This window comes from Panulirus ornatus, chromosome 46 (assembly GCF_036320965.1).
Source record: "Panulirus ornatus isolate Po-2019 chromosome 46, ASM3632096v1, whole genome shotgun sequence".
Lineage (NCBI taxonomy): Eukaryota > Metazoa > Arthropoda > Malacostraca > Decapoda > Palinuridae > Panulirus > Panulirus ornatus.
The window spans coordinates 38123343-38147194 of NC_092269.1; the positions used below are offsets into that span (position 1 = coordinate 38123343).

General features: G+C 41.0%; 1 long non-coding RNA gene across 1 annotated transcript; it reads left to right on the forward strand.

Annotated features, from left to right (window-relative positions):
* Positions 1-9701: 9701 nt before the first annotated feature.
* Positions 9702-23296, forward strand: LOC139763373 (uncharacterized). Its single transcript, XR_011716108.1, has 3 exons — positions 9702-9868; positions 22016-22177; positions 23125-23296. It is a non-coding gene; the product is annotated as an uncharacterized lncRNA (long non-coding RNA).
* Positions 23297-23852: the final 556 nt, after the last annotated feature.

The window sequence follows — 23852 nt, forward strand, 5'->3', positions numbered from 1 at the left end:
GATGAATATTGATCAAACATGTTGATCGATAATGATTGCTGATCAAGTACGTTGATCAATAATGACTACTGATCAAGTATGATGATCAATAATGACTACCGATAAAGTATGTTGATCAATAATGACTACTGTTCAAGTATTCTGATCAATAATGAGAACTGATCAAATATCTTGATCAATATTGGCTATTGACCAAATATGACCAATTATCATTATTGATGACATTCGATCAGTAATGATCATTGCTCGACACTGGGTGGGTGGATGGCGTCAGGAGGTCATAGCCTAGCGGTAGCGCTCCCGCCTGTTGCACAGTGGTCCCGGGCTCGATCCTGACTGCTGGAGGTTTGTATGTTATATATATATATATATATATATATATATATATATATATATATAATATATATATATATATATATATACATATATATATATATATATATATATATATATATATATATATATATATATATATATATATATATATCTTTCATACTATTCGCCATTTCCCGCATTAGCTAGGTAGCGTTAGGAACAGAGGACTGGGCCTTTGAGGGAATATCCTCACCTGGCCCCCTTCTCTGTTCCCTCTTTTGGAAAATTAAAAAAAAACGAGAGGGGAGGATTTCCAGCCACCCGCTCCCTCCCCTTTTAGTCGCCTTCTACGACACGCAGGGAATATGTGGGAAGTATTCTTTCTCCCCTATCCCAGGGATATATATATATATATATATATATATATATATATATATATATATATATATATATATATATATATATATATATATATTCCTATAAATCCACGGGGAAAACGAAACACGATAAAACTTCTACACCGTATGAAAAGCAACATAACAAATAAAATCCAGACAAATGAACGCAAAGACTTATCACCAGCATATATGCAATCACTAGTTCACCCCAGACTGATGTATCACTTCCGGGGTGAGATAATGTTACATCACATAGAGAGAGAGAGAGAGAGAGAGAGAGAGAGAGAGAGAGAGAGAGAGAGAGAGAGAGAGAGAGGCAGTACGAGTGTTAAACCCTCCCCGTAACTCACTGGGGTCGGGCCCGCATGGGTTTGAGTTCTGGGCGCGGCAGCTGTTCTAGAACCATCCCGAGTGTTCATCCTTCCCGCGCGGTCGGTCGATAAATGGGTTCCTAGCTCAGGCTGGTGTGTGTGTGTGTGTGTGTGTGTTGTGTGTGTGTGTGTGTGTGTGTGTTTATATATACATAAGAGCAAAGACTTGTATATATTAATAAGGTTTGGAGATGGGGCAACGAGGGTAAAACCTCTCTCCCGTAACCCACAAATAGTTATCACCGATACTCACACATCAACATACAATCCACTGGCAATATTGATGTAAACTGGAAAATAATAAAATAATAAAACGAAAGAAATCTATCCATCAATATACAAGTGTAATAAAAAAAAAAAAATCACAAGAAAATGATGCGAGATGAATGTTCGAGATAAAAGTCTATTTGATAAACTTACACACATCATTTCATTCGTGTTTACGAGGCAGTTATCTGTGGCGGTAGTTGGGTCTACCGTTTATATATTTACTCAACGTTTCCGGCCGACAGTGTGCACGTGTCGCGCTTCCCACTCCCCACATCACACCCCATATCTCTTTCCTTGATTACTGGAGCATAATATCGGCCAGGGGGAAAAAAAAGAAGAAAATCAGCGCTGGTTTTGTAGGCGAGTTTAGTAATTTTAATTTAATGTTCTTTCCCCACAGGCTTCTGCCTACCGCCTGCCTGCCTCTCTCTCTCTCTCGCTCTCTCTCTCTCTCTCTCTCTCTCTCTTCTCTCTCTCTCTCTCTCTCTCTCTCTCGGTGAGCGCTTCGCAGCAGCCCAGCCAGTATGGCAAAACCTCGTCGGAGGTACACATAGGTGGCCACATTCAATCTCTCTCTCCCTCTGTATCTCCCTTTTTACCATGTTATCTCCATCTTTCTCTCTCCCAGTATCTCCCTTTCTACATAACTCTTCTCTCTCTCTCTCTCTCTCTCTCTCTCTCTTCTCTTCTCTCTCTCTCTCTCTCTCTCTCTCTCTCTCTCCAACCTTCATCCTTTCTACCATAATATCTCCATCCTTAAGGGGATGTCGTAATCAACAACATAAAACTTTTTTTGTTTTTTGCATAGTTTGCAGAGGTGAATAAAGATACAACTTTATGGTTCTCTCGAAGCCGCATGTATGGAGGTGCTGGAGCAGGATGTTAGACTAGCTACATAACACCCGTGTCTTAACAACCAGCTCGACAGGCCGGGTTGTAGCCGCTGGTGCTCCCGATACCCCAACAGTTTGCGATGGATTAGGGACGCGGTGGTTCGGGGCTGGTACAAAGCTGACAGCTGAATGAGGAACACTGATTTGACAATTCTTTTTTTTTTCCTCCACTGTTGCAAACATGTTGGGGGTCAAAGTCTTTCTTTAATATAGGGATGAACAGAGAGAGAGAAATATGTCAGGGAAATGTGGTCCCATGTCCTCTTCGTCTCCACATCACCCATAGTGCAGACAACACCAAGACCCTATACACGTCAGTAGTACGATAACCGGTACGACACCATATAACTGGTACAGTACAGGTACAACGTACTTCCACGATACAAGAGTAGTGGCACCACCACGGTACACTGACAAGCCCTTGGCCAACGGATACTACGCTACGGCGACACGCTAAACCAGTACGATCCCAAGCGGCGCAAGCAAGGAATGTTGCCGACTTGGAGCAGATGACCAGCTCTCTTACATACCTTGCCACCTTGACGCGACACGACACACCCGGGTCGCCTGAAATTTAATGGCATTCCAACGGCTAATTGGTCCCATTAAGGCCAAACTAGTACTCTCACAAACATCAGACATGCGCCTAAACAATAATTACTCAAGTTGTTAAAAAAAAAAAAAAAAGAAGTCATGACGCAACCTGATAGTGTTTTGCTTTCAAATATGATCAACGGACGTGAAGATCCTCTCCCGAATTAGATCATTCTGTGTGCCCGATGTCTTATACATACGAATGATATCATATTGTAATCGACAAATATTTCAGAATTGTTAGTTTTGAATAATTTCATGACATCAAGTTGAATTAAATAGTTCAGGTTTCTGTTTAATTTGTTACCTGATTTTAATACCATGACAGATTAAAAAGTTTTTCGCGCAGCCTCTGATTATATATATCTATATATATATGAAATCACACATACGCGCACACACACACGTACACAAGGTTTCTTCAGTTGATCTACAGTAATATACTTAGACGTATAACTTCATCTCGTTAACCAACTCATATCTTATCAAATGAGAATATATATATATAATATATATATATATATATATATATATATTATATATATATATATATATATATATTTATATATATATTTTTTTTTCATACTATTCGCCATTTCCCGCATTAGCGAGGTAGCGTTAAGAACAGAGGACTGGGCCTTTGAGGGAATATCCTCATATGGCCCCCTTCTTGTTCCTTCTTTTGGAAAATTTAAAAAAAAAATGAGAGGGAGGAATTTTCCAGCCCCCCGCTCCTTCCCTTTTAGTCGCCTTCTACGACATGCAGGGAATACGTGGGAAGTATTCTTTCTCCCCTATATATATTTATCTATTTATTCACTTTGCCCCGTCGCCGTCCCATAAAACCTAAATAAGTAAACGAACAAATGAAATCAATCAATGCCGTTGTGTGCGTCTCTCGCTCGCTTATATGAAGGATTATTCATTTTTGTTTGTTTACATTTTCTAAGGTCGTGACGGGGAGAGTGGATTACCCAGCTTCGTCGGACCCCCTAGGCGGGGATTACAGCAGCGTGAGGCAGCGGTCGTCACGCACTCACCATATCCACGAGACAGACGGAAGATGTGTACTCTGTACTGCATGTGTTACACGCTGCAGCAGAGGGTGTGTTTCCAGTGGGAGGGGGAGAACGCGACAGCCACTGCAGCAGTGCTTCCGGCGACAGTGGTACCACACAGTAAATGTGGTTGAAACAGATGGGCAAATGGTCATCACACAAGTACGATGGGTCTTCGAAAGTATAACCGGTTTCACGACAGAAAAACACACACTTGTATATATAATTCCTGAGTCCAAGGGGAAATGAAACACGGTAAGTTCCCAAGTGCACTTTCGTGTAATAATCACATCATCAGGGGAGACACAAGAGAGAAATATAAGTCAGTTGATATACAACGAAGAGACGTAAACGAGTGACTCATAGGAGAATATATATATATATATATATATACATATATATATGTCCAAGAAAAGGCTTTAAAAAAGCTCTCCTGCTTCGAGGTTGCCCTCGAGATGTCTCGCATCGTAAAGAGTTTTGCGTCTCATGTTCCGAGGTCGTCCTCGAGCAGTCTATCGCTGCATGAATCAATATTAGGTACGTATTCAATTCGCCATTTCTAAAAAAAAAAAAAAAAAGTAAGTAATACAGTCACTACAAGGCTCCTGATGCTCCCAACAGTGCTGATACTGTCAGCTCGATCCTGAGGCCTGTAGTGAAGCTGATACCGTCGCGTGGCTCCTGACGAACTCACTCAATGCACACGACGCAAAACTTAAAGGATGGGATTGTGTGCTGTGTGTGAGGGGGGGGGGAATAATAAGGAGGGGAGAAGGAGGGAGAGAAAGAGAGAGAGAGAGAGAGAGAGGCAGTACGAGTGTTAAACCCTCCCCGTAACTCACTGGGGTCGGGCCCGCATGGGTTTGAGTTCTGGGCGCGGCAGCTGTTCTAGAACCATCCCGAGTGTTCATCCTTCCCGCGCGGTCGGTCGATAAATGGGTTCCTAGCTCAGGCTGGTGGTGTGTGTGTGTGTGTGTGTGTGTGTGTGTGTGTGTGTGTTTATATATACATAAGAGCAAAGACATGGTATATATTAATAAGGTTTGGAGATGGGGCAACGAGGGTAAAACCTCTCTCCCCGTAACCCACAAATAGTTATCACCGATACTCACACATCAACATACAATCCACTGGCAATATTGATGTAAACTGGAAAATAATAATGATAATAATAATACGAAAGAAATCTATCCATCAATATACAAGTGTAATAAAAAAAAAAAATCACAAGAAAATGATGCGAGATGAATGTTCGAGATAAAAGTCTATTTTGATAAACTTACACACATCATTTCATTCGTGTTTACGAGGCAGTTATCTGTGGCGGTAGTTGGGTCTACCGTATATATTTACTCAACGTGTCTGCCACAGCGTGCACGTGTCGCGCTTCCCACTCCCCACATCACACCCCATAATCTCTTTCCTTGATTACTGGAGCATAATTATCGGCCAGGGGGAAAAAAAAGAAGAAAATCAGCGCTGGTTTTGTAGGCGAGTTTAGTAATTATAATTTAATGTTCTTTCCCCACAGGCTTCTGCCTACCGCCTGCCTGCCTCTCTCTCTCTCTCTCTCTCTCTCTCTCTCTCTCTCTCTCTCTCTCTCTCTCTCTCTCTCTCGGTGAGCGCTTCGCAGCAGCCCAGCCAGTATGGCAAAACCTCGTCGTAGGTACACATAGGTGGCCACATTCAATCTCTCTCTCCCTCTGTATCTCCCTTTTTACCATGTTATCTCCATCTTTCTCTCTCCCAGTATCTCCCTTTCTACCATACCTCTCTCTCTCTCTCTCTCTCTCTCTCTCTCTCTCTCTCTCTCTCTCTCTCTCTCTCCAACCTTCATCCTTTCTACCATAATATCTCCATCCTTAAGGGGATGTCGTAATCAACCAACATAAAACTTTTTTTTTTTTTTGCATAGTTTGCAGAGGTGAATAACAGATACAACTTTATGGTTCTCTCGAAGCCGCATGTATGGAGGTGCTGGAGCAGGATGTTAGACTAGCTACATAAACACCCGTGTCTTAACAACAGCTCGCAGCACGGGTCGTAGCCGCTGGTGCTCCCGATGCCCCAACCGTTTGCGATGGATTAGGGACGCGGTGGTTCGGGGCTGGTACAAGCTGACAGCTGAATGAGGAACACTGATTTTGACAATTCTTTTTTTTTTCCTCCACTGTTGCAAACATGTTGGGGGTCAAAGTCTTTCTTTAATATAGATGAACAGAGAGAGAGAAATATGTCAGGGAAGATGTGGTCCCATGTCCTCTTCGTCTCCACATCACCCACTAGTGCAGACAACACCAAGACCCCTATACACGTCAGTAGTACGATAACCGGTACGACACCATATAACTGGTACAGTACAGGTACAACGGTACTTCCACGATACAAGAGTAGTGGCACCACCACGGTACACTGACAAGCCCTTGGCCAACGGATACTACGCTACGGCGACACGCTAAACCAGTACGATCCCAAGCGGCGCAAGCAAGGAATGTTGCCGACTTGGAGCAGATGACCAGCTCTCTTACATACCTTGCCACCTGGACGCGATCAAGACACCCGGGTCGCTGAATTTAATGGCTTTCAACGGCTAATTGGTCATTAAGGCCAGAACTTTACTCCACAAACATCAGTCATGCGCTAAACCAATAATTACTCAAGTTGTTAAAAAAAAAAAAAAAAGAAGTCATGACGGCAACCTGATAGTGTTTTGCTTTCAAATATGATCAACGGACGTGAAGATCCTCTCCCGAATTAGATCATTCTGTGTGCCATGTCTTATACATACGAATGATATCAGATTGTATCGACAAATATTTCAGAATTGTTAGTTTTGAATAATTTCATGACATCAAGTTGAATTAAATAGTTCAGGTTTCTGTTTAATTTGTTACCTGATTTTAATACCATGACAGATTAAAAAGTTTTTCGCGCAGCCTCTGATTATATATATATATATATATATATATATATATATATATATATATATATATATATATATATATATATATATATGAGCAATACATTATTTTCAACCTCTGAATAGCTACATATGTACTATACTGCATAATTCCAAACAAAATTTTGAATTCCTTTGTGAGGAGTTGCCAGGCACTTCCTATGTGATTTCAAGATATAAACTTTAGCATGTGTGCTACAGCAACGGGAAAAAAAAATATTGAGAATTCTCGACAGGTCTAATGAGGGAAACATTGACACCACAAGACTTTATGGTGTCTTCAAAAATAAATAAATAAAGAGATAAATAAATAAACGATGATAGAATGACGTGTGTGGAAATGATTCTGGATATTTTGTTTTGTAACTGTGGATAGGTAACGATAAATGGATTATCATGCATAAAAACGATTTAAAATATTTGTGTCCAATGTGTGTAAATAAGTTAATAAAAAATTGCGAAAATTTACGTTGTCGTGATTCTGTACATACAGACAGTAAATTCATACAGTATACATATATATATATACATATATATATATATATATATATATATATATATATATATATATATATATATATATATATATTTTGCTTTGTCGCTGTCTCCCGCGTTAGCGAGGTAGCGCAAGGAAACAGACGAAAGAATGGCCCAACCCACCCACATACACATGTATATACATACACGTCCACACACGCAAATATACATACCTATACATCTCAACGTATACATATATATACACACACAGACATATACATATATACACATGTACATAATTCATAGTCTGCCTTTATTCATTCCCATCGCCACCTCGCCAAACATTTAATAACAACCCCTTCCCCCTCATGTGTGCGAGGTAGCGCTAGGAAAAGACAAAGGCCACATTCGTTCACACTCAGTCTCTACCTGTCATGTAATAATGCACCGAAACCACAGCTCCCTTTCCACAACCAGGCCCCACACAACTTTCCATGGTTTACCCCAGACGCTTCACATGCCCTGGTTCAATCCATTGACAGCATACTCACTCAACTGCTCTCAAAACACTTGCCTCTCATGATCTTTCTTCTCATGACCAGGTGCATAAGCACGAATAATCACCATCTCTCTCCACCCACTTTCAGTTTTACTTACATCAATCAAGAATTTACTTTCTTACACTCTATCACACACCCACAACTCCTGCTTCAGGAGTACTGCTACTCCTTCCACAACTAGTTCTCTCACCAACCTCTGACTTTACTCCCAAGACTTTTCCAAACAAACCAGTCTTCCCCTTTACCCTTGAGCTTCTTTCACTTAGAGCCAGAACATCCACGTTCCTTTCCTAAAACAAACAACCAATCTCTCCTTTCTTCTCATCTTGGTTACATCCACACACATACCGCGTTACAGAGGTAGTGCCAGGAACACGCAAGGCCACATCCGCTCACATCCTAGCTTAAACTTTGCCAAAGGTAAACTTACAGGAAAGCTAATTTAGCCAAGATTATTCACAGGCTTGGTCTATGAGAGACTTCAGCATCCATAAACTCACAAATGTGTTAGTCTAAGAGATATTCGGATTAGAGAACACTCACACAAAGGAAGACTAGCCTAGTTCAAACTCTGTATGTATGTACTCACATGAAGGTTATTAAAGGATCGCTGTCCCACCACACCAAGACAGCTCTATAACAACTGACGTTTCCAATTCCCATACCTGAAGGAAAAAACATGACTTAATTGCCTTATATGGATAAATTTTGATAATTACAATATATGATTTTCAAGTGTGACTGAAAAGTACATGTTGCAGGTGGCAACGAAATTGAAGCGACAATTGACTAAGACCTGATCTGTATCACAATATTTAACAATTTTAACAAAATTCATTGACATGAATCTACACAAACTCATAGTGCCTGAGAAGTTTTTCACATAATGTTTCCTTGTTGGATAAAACAGGTGTAACCCGGCCCTTCAAAACGCAATGCCTAGATAATTCGCAGATTGGCAGTAATTTGCAACCTTAGCAATAAAAAGTTTCAGGACGTCCAAGATCTACTATCATGACGCAAAGGAAGCCAGAAGGTAGGCAGGGTCTTTGGTGGTGTCGCTCCCCCCCCCCCCCTACCTCAACGTACCCCCCCCCCTCAACATGAGAATGTTAATTCATCGCTTCAAGATACTTATATATTCACGCCTTAACATCCATTCAATAATTATGAATATCTTAACCCAAGCTCAGTACACAAAAATTCATGTTTCGCGCTATAATAAATAGAGCACAATCAAAATGAAGAAAACAAAATGATGTAAAACGGCGATGAGCTGGGGATCCTCTCCTCAACACAGTCACTCGATTTCTATATCCTTTTCAGCCTTCTGCACTTACCAGAGGCAGCTTCGACAGTTTAGCAAGACGACTGGTCGTCCTAAACGGCTAGAATCGCGTTTGTGAAGGCGAAAAAATGTTTTACTTACCCGAGGTAGCACAACGACGTCCGACAATGGAGGGAATGAAGACACTACGAGACTAATCTTACAGCTAAATATATTTTGCTTGCAATATTTCGAACTTTTAAAGAAAGAATATTTGATGTTTAAATTCTATAAATAGTTTTACTATATCTGAAGTAGTTTTGGACGTATAAACCTAGTGTAAATGTACTTTTCATACATTACACATAGAGACTACGAATCTAATTAATTGTCTTAAATGACTTAGGCTGAGGTTATCATATAAAATTAAAATCTAAATGTGCTTATTATGAATTATCTAATTAAAAATAATCAATTGGAATGATATTGTAACTGAAAATTTTAGGGAAGTATCTAAAGGACAACCGCCATTCCTGTCTCCCGCGCTTTTTCTGTGTGACGGTTCCATGATTGTTGGCAGTTTTCACCCAAATTAGCCTTCCTGCATGGCTCTTCCTGCGCCAGGTGCACAGGACGTCATCCCCAGTTGGCCCGTCATCTACCTGCCTCATAGAAGAAGTGCTAGCTGGCTGTGGGAGAGTTGCAGGTGAGTGTTAAGAAATTTTTTTTGGCGCTGGCCTGTGATGAAGGGGTATCGCTCAGCCGTCTTGGCTTATGGCATTATTGATATGAGACACAGCACATTCTACATAGATAAATGGTGAGCAGACGTGTGTTCGAGATGGAATATGTCATTTGGATGACCAGGTTAATATAAGGCGGGTGTTAGAAATTAGAAGTGGGTCGTTTGTCAATTTCGTTTGACAGTTATCATTACGTTTCGGTTTTTTTTTTCTTCTTGGTACGTAAATTGGCCTTCAACCCTAGGATGTATAAAATTATGACAGAACAGATTGAGTAGGTAGAAAGACGAGGTGAAACCAGATTAGACCGCCACAGACGTCCTTGGGGGTGGTGGTGGGGGGGTTGAGCCTGGCCCTGGTGGAAGACCTGCTTCTCCACCATAGGGAAATTTACTGCCATCTGATCTGGTGACCTGGCCTTACAGGGGTTTATGCCCGGGAAGGTGTTAATGGATTTCATATGTAGTTTTCACCACGTGAAATAATTTCTTTTATGTTAATTCATGTTTGAAAATATAATAGGCTTAGCATGAAATTTCATTTTATGTTGATAAATGTCTGAAAACATAATAGGCTTGTCTTGGCATATAATTTCATCTATGTTAGTAAATGTTTGAAAACATGATAGGCTTGCTCTAGCAATAATAGTTGAAAAAAAGGAGAGTAGATGAATATGTAGAAATTGATATAGAAAGTAAAGATAATACTTTTATGTAAGGTGTGAAGAAGGGATGAAGGGGTAGCTTGTGTGTGTGTAAGGCATAGATCACCAGATGTTGGTTCTGTATAGAGTACCAGAGATAATAATCATTGATAGCAGATGGGAATACCATGCCTTCTCTTACTGTAGTGCTTCTATTAGTAATAAGTTAGCTTGTCTTGGGCCACCTTATGCAAAAATATTTCTAAAAGGATGCTTTTTCCCAGACTTTTGTCACCTTTGGTGACATACCTTCACATTCACTAAGTAATGTTGTGTGTTGAGCCAGGGGTCATTTTTTCATTTTGAAATATCTTCATCTGAATGACATTCAGATAAAAAGAAAAGGATTCATCCGCTTTCCATATGCCATTCACTTACACACCTCTGATTCTTTTTCATCTTAAGTCTTGATAAATAACTTGTAACCCTCTTCATAGTTCAGCAACTAAGAATGAATATTCATATTTGTTCTAAGCACAGGGTCAACATTCTTTATTGCTCTAGTTTATAGTTGATAGACATCTCAAAAATTTTTTGACATAAACTGCTCAAAAAAAAATGTTGGGTACTCCTTTATATGTGTTTCATCTTTTGGGTAATTTTTTTCTGTTCTTCCTATGGACACTACTTTCATTATTGGCTCCTTTTGATTTTTGCATTGAAACTCTTCTACATGAGAATCCTTATTGTAAGTAATGAATACAGAATGAGTGAAAATTGGGCTATTACAAAATGTTTGAAATTTAGATGATATACATTCACTAGATTAATACAATATTCACACAGGTTGACCTAAAAGATATAATACAGCTTCTTTGATAATTTTGAGGTATTGATATAAAAAGTTACATCTAAACACTTATTGCATTAAATTAACATACTTGTATAAGATTTCATTGATTTGTATTATTGTATAGATTTTATTTCTCATGATTCATGGAATTTAAAGTGTAGTTTATATTTGCACATTTATTTGACACAATACTAGAATGTTCAATGCAATTTTTATTTTGCGTTTTGATATATGTAATTATGTTCTACTGATTGTCATTAGCATAGGTGTCAAATTAGCACACTGTATTGTGATGTATCATAACTGCCATTAGCATGGGGTGTAAAATTAGAACAATAGTTAGTTACTCAAATCCTCCATCTCTCTCATGTTTAGTTTTCATGGAAATTAATGGTACACACTGTCTATAGATTCAATTGTATTCCTCTGGTGTGAGTTAATGTTTGATAATATTGATGATAATAATAATAACTTCGAGTTATTTTGAATTTATCACTATGATTTGGGTAACCTAACCTACTCTATCTTAACCGAGACTAACCAAACCTGATAAAGTATACACTAAACTAACTAATGCATTAAGATTTCCGGTATAGTAACGTTTACCACTAATTTAGATATTTTTTTTTATAATCTAACGTTGACCAACCCTGACACATCCAAACCTAAGATAAACTGAGCAGAATGAAGAGTATTGATACCATGCATTAGCCTCTTCGGTAATGATAATAATGAAAATAATAATAATTATAATGATAATAATAACAATGATAATGATAATAGTAATGATAAAGTAAGCAAATGTTATTGCAATGTAACTGAAATTCGTGAGGAGTGTTTAAATGCGAGGCTACAGGCTGACATGTTTACTAATACCGTATTAGGTGTGAGATTTAATGTTGTTAATGTACATGGGTGATATAAATCAGGGTTTTTTATGAGAGCATTGGAAGCCCTATATTTTTTTCGTGACGAGTAAGATTTGTGTTTAATCATACATGTGCTTAGGGTTTATGAAATGAATTATTCTCTTTTGAGTTGCAGCTTAAATGAAGGATGCAATTGCCATTTTTCAGTAATGTAAGGGAAAGATTACAGTCTGATTAAGGCAATTTTAAGATTTTTCTCTTTTTTGGTGTTATAATGGCAAATTTAGTACTTTGCTTTTCTAATGCCTCGTCTCTTAGATTTTTTTATTGAGAAATAAGAAGGCGTATGAAAGGAATGAATGCACTCAAATTTCCCAATAACGTTACTGTCAAAGATATTGAAGAAATAAAATTAAGTAGAACCAGTTATGCTAAAAACATGTGAACATACTCAAGGCATACACACTTTCCCAGCCAGAGCCTACACGTATTAGAATGCATGTTTGCCAAAGCTCACATTTCCAGCTGCATCGTCATCCAAAATCATTGGGTTGCATATGCCATTGACACACTCATTGATTCTTAGTGCATTACGTGAAGCCTTATTTAATGTGGCACTGCAGTGTTGTGGTAGTGGTCCTCCAGAATTGGTTGATGCTCATTTTGCCTGTCGTCTTCGTTTTAATTAGTCCCTTGAGTACGAGGGTGAGACCCTTTAATTAGTCCCTTGAGGACGAGGGTGTGACCTTAAGTACGACGGTATGTGACGTGATGCAATGGCAAGAACTTCGACCTGGCCCCTTCGGGACAAGTCAGAGGCTGAAAGGGTTAACAGTTGCGAACTGCTACCGTTCAGTAGATTTCTACTCATCACGCACTAACCTAACCTAGAAAATGCCTGTGTACCACTTTGCATGTTGTTATGTATCTGTACTTTGAAGAACAAAAGACAACAGGATACCTGTAAGGTAGTTCTTGCATGATATAGGTAGGATATCCTGCCATAGCACCAAGTCAATTCATGAAGCTGTGAACGTTCTTTATGTTACAAGTGCCTTAGCCGGTGACAAAAATATATAGACAGTGGTCTGGTGGGTACATAGCGTGCTACATAGTAAGCTTATAGAGCTCATTGATCGGTTGGGTACTTAAGCTTAATTTGAATTAGCATGTTAGAGCTAAGTGATCTGGTGATTAGATAATGTGATATATAGTCAGCGAGTATTTTCTTGGATTGCAAGTACATGTACGAATTAGTTGTACATGTTTTAGCTCATATGAGAACTCGTTGTCCATGAATTAGTTCATGTTTTATCTGGTATGATGTATTTTTTTAACATAAGTTTGATGCATAAGAATACAGTGTTGCGTTGTCTAAAGTCCCTCATACAAACAAAACTTTTGTAAGACTTTGCAATGTACAAAATGATATATGCCATATGTAAGTTGAAAAACTGAATGTCATAGGGTCTGTGTCTGCATTAAGGAGTTATATAAACACGGCTTGATACATATGTCCAAACACATACACTTTTAGACCCAAATGATGCCCAAGCTTGATACATATGTCCATACAGATACGCTTTCAGACCCACATGATGTCCAAGCAGAGGTGTAGATTTGCACACACACACACATGGGATGGAGCCCCACGAATGTAATACTTCCCTGTACGGTAAAAATATTTTATTCCATATAGGTGATTACACACACACACACACACACACACACACACACACACACACACACACACACACTGAGTTTGGAAATTGTGAATGCAAACGGCATGCAGAATTATTAAAAGTTGTATGATGGGAAATATGCGAGATGAGGTCCCACAAGTGTAAAACTCCCTCTCCGTACAGTACAAATGTAGGTCATTACGCACTGCATATTCGTTTACACGAACACGGCCTTTTTCGGCAGTTGCATTCGTTGAAAGAAAATTTGTAGAAGCCTCTTCATCGAAGTGAAATTCCCGTTGCGAATTGACAATCACCATACATCGGCTTGCAGTTAACTTGTAATTCTAACAAAGCCTCACTGTAATTGGCTCAAACGGTTAGCCGTCTCTTTCTCTTACTGTGAAATGGTTGTGTGTCTCCCCGCTTGAAGTGTTGCCTGTTTCTGTTCGCTTGAAAACATCGCCATCCCATGCGTTGATAGGCTGCTTTGCCACATGAAATATTCACCAACCCTTGATCTTAAAGCTTTGTTACCACACACGCTTGATATATACTGGGCTCCAGTTGAGATGTCTACACTTTGTTGCTGAGGCTCTTCACCCTCTCTCTACACTCGCAGTGTTTCAGGGTATACTGTTGAAATGCATTCGCCCTCTGGCGATTGCCTTAACCCCTCGCTTAAGCCCCGAAGCACAACGGTACGGCGCGGTGGAATGAACCGCACCACGACAGCACGATGGTCGTACGGTCGTGTTTAACGGTTGTCCCGCCGTGCTCAAGGGTCGTATATCGTCGTGTTCAGTGGTTGTACGTACCGTCATGTTTAAGGGTTGTCCCGCCGTGCTGAGAGGTCGTATATCGTCGTGTTCAGGGGGTCGTACAGTAGTGATTAAGGGGTTAAGAACGATGTGCCAGAGTTTTCCACCTTGTAAACCGTTCACTTCATCAAGCTGTTATCCGTTGGTCTGAACAAACAGGCAGACCCCCTTCCGTTCATACAAAATTCCTTCACCATTTCGCCCCAAAATTTGGGGACATCCTCCGCTTAAAGCATGGCACTCGAGTTACTCCCTCATGGACGGTTTATCTCTCACTCGCTCCAAGCAGTACCTCACTGGCCTCTCCAATAAGCAGGAATTAGTCTTTTTCGGCGATCTAATTTGCATATTTGAAGCGCCCTCTCTTCTAACGTGCTATAAAGTTGAGGGATATGTTGGCAGCCCTGCTTGTAGAGTTGGTAGTCTTGTGTTGTTTGGGCCAATAGTGTAGCTGGGCTGTGTTGCTGTTGTCTGGTCTAGGTATATTTGTTGCTCTCTCTCTCTCTCTCTCTCTCTCTCTCTCTCTCTCTCTCTCTCTCTCTCTCTCTCTCTCTCTCTCTCTCTCACGTAACAATACGTAATTCATTCTCGTTCTTCGGACTAGTATTTTCTGCGGTGGGCGCTACGTGCTACTCCTTGTGTTTTGGCACAATCTCGTCGTGAGTGCTCTTAAAGAAGGAAGAAGTGTTCTTACACCTAAATATATATATATATATATATATATATATATATATATATATATATATATATATATATATATATATATTCTTTCTTTCATACTATTCGCCATTTCCCGCGTTAGCGAGGTAGCGTTAAGAACAGAGGAATGGGCCTTTGAGGGAATATCCTCATCTGGCCCCCTTCTCTGTTCCTTCTTTGGGGAAAAACAACAACAAAAAAAACAGTCTTCATGCAACTTGTCATCCAGACGCATAACACATCAGTTCGTATGACACACATTTTGATCTCTTTGGCAACCTTATTTTCCATGGTCCAGCAAGAAGCCAAAGATCCTGCACCCCCGCCTTGGCTATTCCCAAACTTTATTCTGTAATGGGGAAGAGGTTTGACTTTGAATAGGCTGCCACGACTATTTACTCCCTCCAAGTTCTCACCCTTAGCTCTCGACAGTGTTCTCTGTTGTATGTTTATCTTGCAGTTCCTGATATATATATATATATATATATATATATATATATATATATATATATATATATATATATATATATGTGTGTGTGTGTGTGTGTGTGTATGTGAAATTTTATATTCATTAAGGATTTATCAAGATTCGTTCGTATTTGTTGAATGTTCTGTATTGCATACATATATTATTTCCGTTGTAATAATTCTTAGAAATTCCTGCTTTGATATATAGCGCCTTTTCTATATTGTATACGTAAATCAGTGTTTATCCAATATTAGCTTTTCTATACACATCATACTTCTTATCCACTGATCTTCATCCCATGTTAAAAAGGTTCGTCCATTGAACTTGTTTCTATTGTCGAAATTCTCATTATGTGTCTTCAGAATTTTCGTTCATGTTTGCGAGCGTAGTGTTACCTGTTACCATAGCACACGCATCGCAAGTGTTTTGATTTACGTAATATATCAAACTTGATACGGTATTAACATATTTTCGTGGTAAATATATCTAATTCAGTTTCATCGCAAGTTCCCTCTGTATATCAGAAGTTTAGCTTTATTTATGTTTGAACAGTACGATGTCCTAATGTCCCGTCTGTATATTTTTGTTGTCAGTGAATGCTTCAATTACCTTCCTGTCTCATTCCTCGTGGTCTTTGTGTGTGTGTGTGTGTGTGTGTGTGTGCTGGGGTTATATAAAGGTGTTTAATTATTTCTGGGGCCGACGTGGAATACAGGTCAACTAACCGAGCTCTTTGCCCTACGAATAACATGTTCGATGGTATGGGTGGGTGGGAGGGGAGGGGGTGTGCTTCGTGCTGGTGTCAGTGTCAACTGCTCCATACACACTACTCCAACCTATTTCATCCGTTGCCCACGCATTAGTGAGGTATACCTGGTGAAGTTGTGTGGGGGGAGGTCTTCACCCCGCCACAGACCTATGTCGCCCGTTCCATGCGCCATATTTAAACCCATCTCAACATATTTTGCTTTACATGACCTTAAGACCAGGTTTGTAGATGATTGTGGGTCGTAATTATTGGTAATATATGGAGGGGGGTTGGGCCATTTCTTTCGTCTGTTTCCTTGCGCTACCTCGCAAACGCGGGAGACAGCGACAAAGTATAATAAAAAGATAAATATTTTAGTTGAACGTGTTTGAATTAATTGGGCTGAAGATGTATCATTGACCTTGTGTTCTAATTATCTTAATGAGTTCGTGGTACAAACGTATGTCAAAATGTATTCGTCTCTGTTCTGTGCATTGTATGAATTAATTGCATGCTTATGTTTTTTCTTCGATGATACGGTTGTTCGTGAATCGGTACTACACATGTACTTGGTGTACTGTACGCTGCCTGGTCATACCCTTCCCCCCCCCCCCCTTCACCCTACTCCTTGTAATGGCTGCAGTGTGTGTGTGTGTGTGTGTGTGTGTGTGTGTGTGGCCTTTGCCTAAACTCAAAAAACTTTTAATTTGACCTTTCTGAAATTTTAATGGCCTCGCTAGCGTGAACTTTGAGACAAAGTCATCCAAGCTAGAATTGTGATGAATTAAAACTTTATACTAAATGGTGAGAAGTTTGGGGATCCCACCTGATGATATATTAAAGGTTTTGTTTGTGGTTCCCTGGTTTGCTTTCCGTTGTTTGTGGCTAAGAAAAAAAGGAAAAAAGCTTTTATTCAAATTAGCACTTATTGTTGAGACTTAAGGCGTGGAAGCATGAGAAGATGAGCGCTCGTGCCTGCTGGCTTGTATATAGGCTTTGGCTCGAACAGTGAGAGCGCATCTGTGACGTCATCCTCCTTCAAGACGATGTCCAGTTGGAGTTCAGCTCTGACGTCACTTAAAGGCAACGACGAATCGCAAGACTCTTGTGGTGTGACCTCGTCTTTATAAAGGGGACTTGAGCTCTCCATAGGATATCCCCGATGACGTCATCATCTTGAAGACTTGCATACATACATACATACACACCGTCCATTTCTGACGTCACTACCATGAGGGTGATTCATGAGGAACTTGTTAGGGACTCGGTCGCCAGAGGCCAGTCAGCACAAGATCACGGCTGACATCATTTACATAGACTTCCTACTTAAAGCGCGCCATCCGTTACCCATAGACCGTCACTTAACACTTAACGATCCGTTATTTAACGTTTCAGCCCCCTACTAAAGACCATTGACATTCGCTTAACGACCCATTACTTAACAGTGAACCAGCCGTAGACCATCATTGACGTTCTCATGAAAATGGTCTGTTTGCCTCTGACGTCATTAGTCCAGTGACCAATCACTTTACGCCTGTGTTCTTACGGAGATGATGATTGGTCACAATACCTCTCACGTTATTTAACCAGTGACTAGTCACCAGCGTCGTTTGAGGTTTTAACGACAATAAGCTCGTCACTTCAGACCATGTTTACCAGGACGACTTCTCACCTCATCGTTAAAGGCAGCAAACAATTATTGGCTCCCTTTGACCTTTGACCTTTCACGGGAAATCTCCGACATCGCTTTTTGGACACTGGCCAATCACAAGGGGGTTTTCTGATGATGTCTCGGAGGGAACCCTGATGGGTGTAGTACACTGATACCGTCCTTCACCACTAACCCCCGTCGTAGACAGTTAAGTCGTCTGCTGTCTGTCCATTCCAATGCACTGTCACTCCATTAGATGACCTCGTCGCAGACCGTCAGGTCTTCTGCTGCTTTGGAGTTTCTCAAATGTTCCTTTCATGACAGTGACGGACTGACAGTGACCTGTCATACAACAGTGACCAGCTGCATAAACCCATATGACATCTGAGGATACTTCATCCTGACGTCATTTGAGGAAGGACGCGCGTCCTGCCCAGCGTGCACATTCACCTTTTGTCCAGCCAGCCAACCAGTGCCCTTAGTATTGAGGCAAAATGTAAGAATTCACACACACACACACACACACACACACACACACACACACACACACACACACACACACACACACTGGTCATCTCCGTCACCACCCAGACCGTTTGGAGCAGTTGGCCCGTGGTTGAACCTTCCTCAGAGCTGGTCTGGAGGGTAGCCTACTCAGCGGAAGTATACGCACCCGATGCAAGTGGCTGCTAGGTTTCAGGGGCCATCCCGAAGAAAGACGCCATCTGTTGAAATAGTCGTAAAGCTACCATCAGTATATGGCGACTGACTACATGGATCACAGAGGGTGGCTGAAGATGGCTAGACTTGTGACAGATGCTTATAGAGGACACATTCCTGGCTGGCCAGGGAGCTAAGTCTATGGTGGCACTTAAGTGTTGCACATGTTGGTTCTGCCTCAGTTTCTCTCACTTATAAAGATACAGTGGCTGTAGTATAGAGTAAAATCAGTCATTGGGGTTGTAGTTGACCAGTTCTCTCGTATGACTACTTGGCAGAAGATGACATTAGGTAGGTTCGACACCCCCTGTTTGTATAGATGACCACACCTGCCAAGACAACAGGGTTGAAGTGCCTTTGCTACAAGGACGAGTCTCTGTGAGTCTACCTTGTACGCCTCACCACGCTGTTGGGGAGGAAGGGCAAGCCTTCCCACGGAACCTGACGACGCTCCGAACCTCCTCCGGGCGTACGGAAGAGACTTCCACAACGACCCTCCACAGAGAGCAGCTCCCTCGCGTGTGACCTTTGACCTCAAGAGGCGCGCGTAGCTCTCCGATAACCGAGATGTAAAATGCAAGTCCTCGATGTTCCTCCATTGGCCTCTCGCCGGACGACCCCCTCGAAGAAAAGCATGAGATTAAGACTTCGAGGGAGAGGTATTTCGTGCAAGACCCCCTTCCTTCCTCCCTCGAAGTCCAGCTTCGGTCAGACCACTGGTTCCAAGACCAGGCCTGGCTGCGAGAGGGGACCTCTGGCTTTACACACCTGCTGCTAAATATAGACCAGGTGAACACCAGGAAGGTCAGAGTACGAGGCCGGGCTTCGTAGATGGCGTCGCCGCTACCAACACGGATGGTGTTACCGATGTGAACATCCTCTTGACTCCCTTGGGGGCAAGTCGGTACGACCCCTGACAACGACGGCACGACCCCGTCGTTCTTAAAGGTCGAACTTCCTTGTGCAGGTGGTCGTACCATTGTTGCTCAAAGGGCCTTCGTCCCCATGTTGAGGGTCGTATCCTCCTTGCTTAAGGGTCGTATATTCGTGTTCAGGGGGGTCGTACCCTCGTGCTCAGAGGGTCTTGTGCTCAGGGGACTACTCCCGTGTTGATGGGGGTCGTCCTCGTGTGCAAAGGGCCGTGTCTTCGTTCTCAAGTGTCGTGCCGTTGTGTTCAAGAGGTGGGCATCCATACTCACGCAGTCTATCTCCTCTCTCGGTCCAGGGGCTGGGTTGTTCAGTTGTTACCTGTTACTGGATAAGCGACTCCTGTAAAACATTTCTAATGGTAAATAAGGGAACATTTTTATGTGGACTGGAGATAAAGTTTGAGAGGCGGATACGAGGCGAGAGAAAGAGAAATAGAGAGAGAGAGAGAGAGAGAGAGAGAGAGAGAGAGAGAGAGAGAGAGAGAGAGAGAGAGAGAGAGAGAGAGAGATAACTGCATCAGGTCAGCCCTGGTGACCTTTGCACAATCCAAAGTTAAATTAAAAATATTTAACAAGAATTCTTACTATTTGAAATCCATTACAGTTAATCTGACCGTGTGTTTGTCTGTCTGTCTGTCTGTCTGTCTGCCCGTCTGTGCATATGTCTGTAAATGTGTACGTATATTTTTGTGTCCCCCATATATGCTTCAGTGTATTTTACGGGGTGTATGTACCTGCGACTGTATGTATGTATGTGTTTGTGTATGTATTTAAGCACACGTCACCAGAGGGTACATACATACATCACCATTATGGACGAGAGAGGGAAGGTCTTGCCTACACAGACAGACCTAAAAACTAGAAATATTTTGTGAAGAGTGTAGTCATTTTTGCCCGGCAGATGCTTCCATCTGATTCCCTTTTGTATACATGTCTATATTTATCAAGTATTTATCGCCATTTCCTGCGTTTGCGAGGTAGCGTTAAGAACAGAAGACTGAGACGTGGAGGGAAAATCCTCACTTGGCCCCCTTCTCTGTTCCTTCTGTTTGAAAATTAAAAACTGGAGGGGAGGACTCCCAGCCCCCCCCCCCCTCCCTCATCCCTTTTAGTCGCCTATTACGACACACAGGGAAGACATGGGAAGTATTCTTTTTCCCCTGTCCCAAGGGATATATATATATATATATATATATATATATATATATATATATATATATATATATATATATATATATATATATATATATATATATAGGGGAGAAAGAATACTTCCCACGTATTCCCTGCGTGTCGTAGAAGGCGACTAAAAGGGAAGGGAGCGGGGGGCTGGAAATCCTCCCCTCTCGTTTTTTTTTTTTTTTTTTTTTTTTTTTTTTTTTTTTTCCAAAAGAAGGAACAGAGAAGAGGTCCAGGTGAGGATATTCCCTCAAAGGCCCAGTCCTCTGTTCTTAACGCTACCTCGCTATCGCGGGAAATAGCGAATAGTATGAAAAAAAAAAAAAAAAAAAAAAATATATATATATATATATATATATATATATATATATATATATATATATATATATATATATATATATATGAGAAGCTTTTTCCAGGAGCCCTTGCAGCTCCAAAGAAGCGCTACTTTCAGTAGCAGGGAAATGACGGACTTGTACGAGACTGCTTCAGTCGACACAGCCCCTCCAAAAGTGATTTCATTCACCATGAAAACCTCGAACAGGTGTAGACCGGAATTCATATGTATATTTGTGGGTGTGGAGGAGGTGGAATTCATATGTATATTTGTGGGTGTGGAGGAGGTGGAATTCATATGTATATTTGTGGGTGTGGAGGAGGTGGAATTCATATGTATATTTGTGGGTGTGGAGGAGGTGGAATTCATATGTATATTTGTGGGTGTGGAGGAGGTGGAATTCGCTTGGGGGGAGGGGTGTGGTGTTCCATTCTTGGTTCCCAGGAGCCAGCCAACACCCACTCACCTCTTGACCAACGCTGCTCACACCAGGGTCTCCCACGCTTTCAGACACGGCCGGCAACGCGACCTGTCATGCACGCGCCTCCTCGGCGGCCCCCCACACACGTGCATGGAGAATAGCATGCTCATTGCGCAAGTGTGGAGGGCGCGCCTGCGCGCGGGGGAGAGGAGCGAGTAGGCGCAGCCTCACGCGGGATCCCTCCTGTACAGGTATGTAAATACAGCTTTTATCTGTACATATCTTTATACATATTCATTTATGTAAAGAGTTTTGACTATTTGAATACAAGGAGGAATTATTAATAGTCATTATTTCGTATTAGGCTCGAGAAATTTATATATATATATATATATATATATATATATATATATATATATATATATATATATATATATATATATATATATATATAAACAAATGATGTCAAAGATATGGTTAACTAATCTGTTTTTTACCTTAAGCGAATCTGATGATAATATGTAAACTATTATCTGTTTTTTTCTTGGTAAAAAATTATTAGGATAAAAAAGTGATGGGAAAATGTATATATTTTCGATTGGATTTGTATAAAAAAAATCATATGTATACAATTGGATAACCAGAAACACACACACACACACACACACACACATTGGCCTTTGTGGTGTAGTGGTTAGCGTTAGTGAGCATGACTTAGCACGAACCAACCCGTGGTCGGATTTGCATGGGTTCGAATCCTGAGCGTGGCAGCCTACACCCAACCCAGGTGTTCATCCTCCCCTCGGGGCCTGGTCGACGAGTGGGTACCTGGTTTAGTTTGGTGTGTGTGTGTGTGTGTTGATACATAAATAGGAGTAAAGACGTGATACATATAAACACAGTTAAGACACAGGGACAACACCAGTGCAACACTCTCTACCCCATAACACAAATAGTAATCACACACCCAGATAAATGCGAGCAAATATGTTCTAAATAAATCTTGACTTTTGAATAAAAAAAAAACTAGGTTATCAAGTCTCCCACACAGCCAGGGTATTATGCTAACAAGAGTAAACAACAAATTATCTGGTAAATAATTAACTGAATTACATCTTTTTGGGGGATATTGTATACCACATGTTATCAGCTAATTGACCTTGAATTAATGATGTATATGTTCTCTTCATAATTACAGGTTGAAATATTGTCTGATGGATGTATTGCGTCTGTTTATTAATTGCTGACTGTGAGGCTTAAGCTGGGATTTCCTGGTCTGGTGACAAGTGGTCTGTTCCACCTAGTAGGAAAATATATTTATTGTTGAGCTTTTACTGGAAATGGTAAGAAAAAAAAAATAAAGAAGGCTACAGGAATATTTCAACTCTGTGATTTGATCCTATCTGGTAGAGGAAGAGGAGAGATCGGAAGGTGTGTTTGTGTGTGTGGTTGAGATCGTTGGGCGCACAGTTGATTGGTTCTATGCATCCGCTGATGGTAGTGACTGGGAGGTGTGTGTGTGTGTGTGTGAGGGAGAGACAGATGGAGGGGTGGGTATGAGTGAGTGAAATGTCCAAAGACCCACAATGGAAGACGCAGTCAGCCAGAGTGTCTGCGTTTATAGCCAAAAGGACAAAAGGAAGCCTAACATTTCCTCAGGTAGGATACATACAGGATGACACAATTGAATATCCTGCTTACCGAAGGACCTCCTGTTAAGACCTCCTTCTTGGCGTCTTTAGAGCTTAAGTGTTAGCTCGCTTTGAGACTCCTTGAGGAAGTAGAAAAAAGAAAATACGCAAGATTATCTTTGAAAAGTAGAAGTTGTATTGCACTTAGATTTTAATCGAAGGCGCTCTGGGGTCTAAGGCTTGACGACCTCGACTTGTGTAGAACAGTTGGTTGAGGCAAGGGGATTCCATGCGA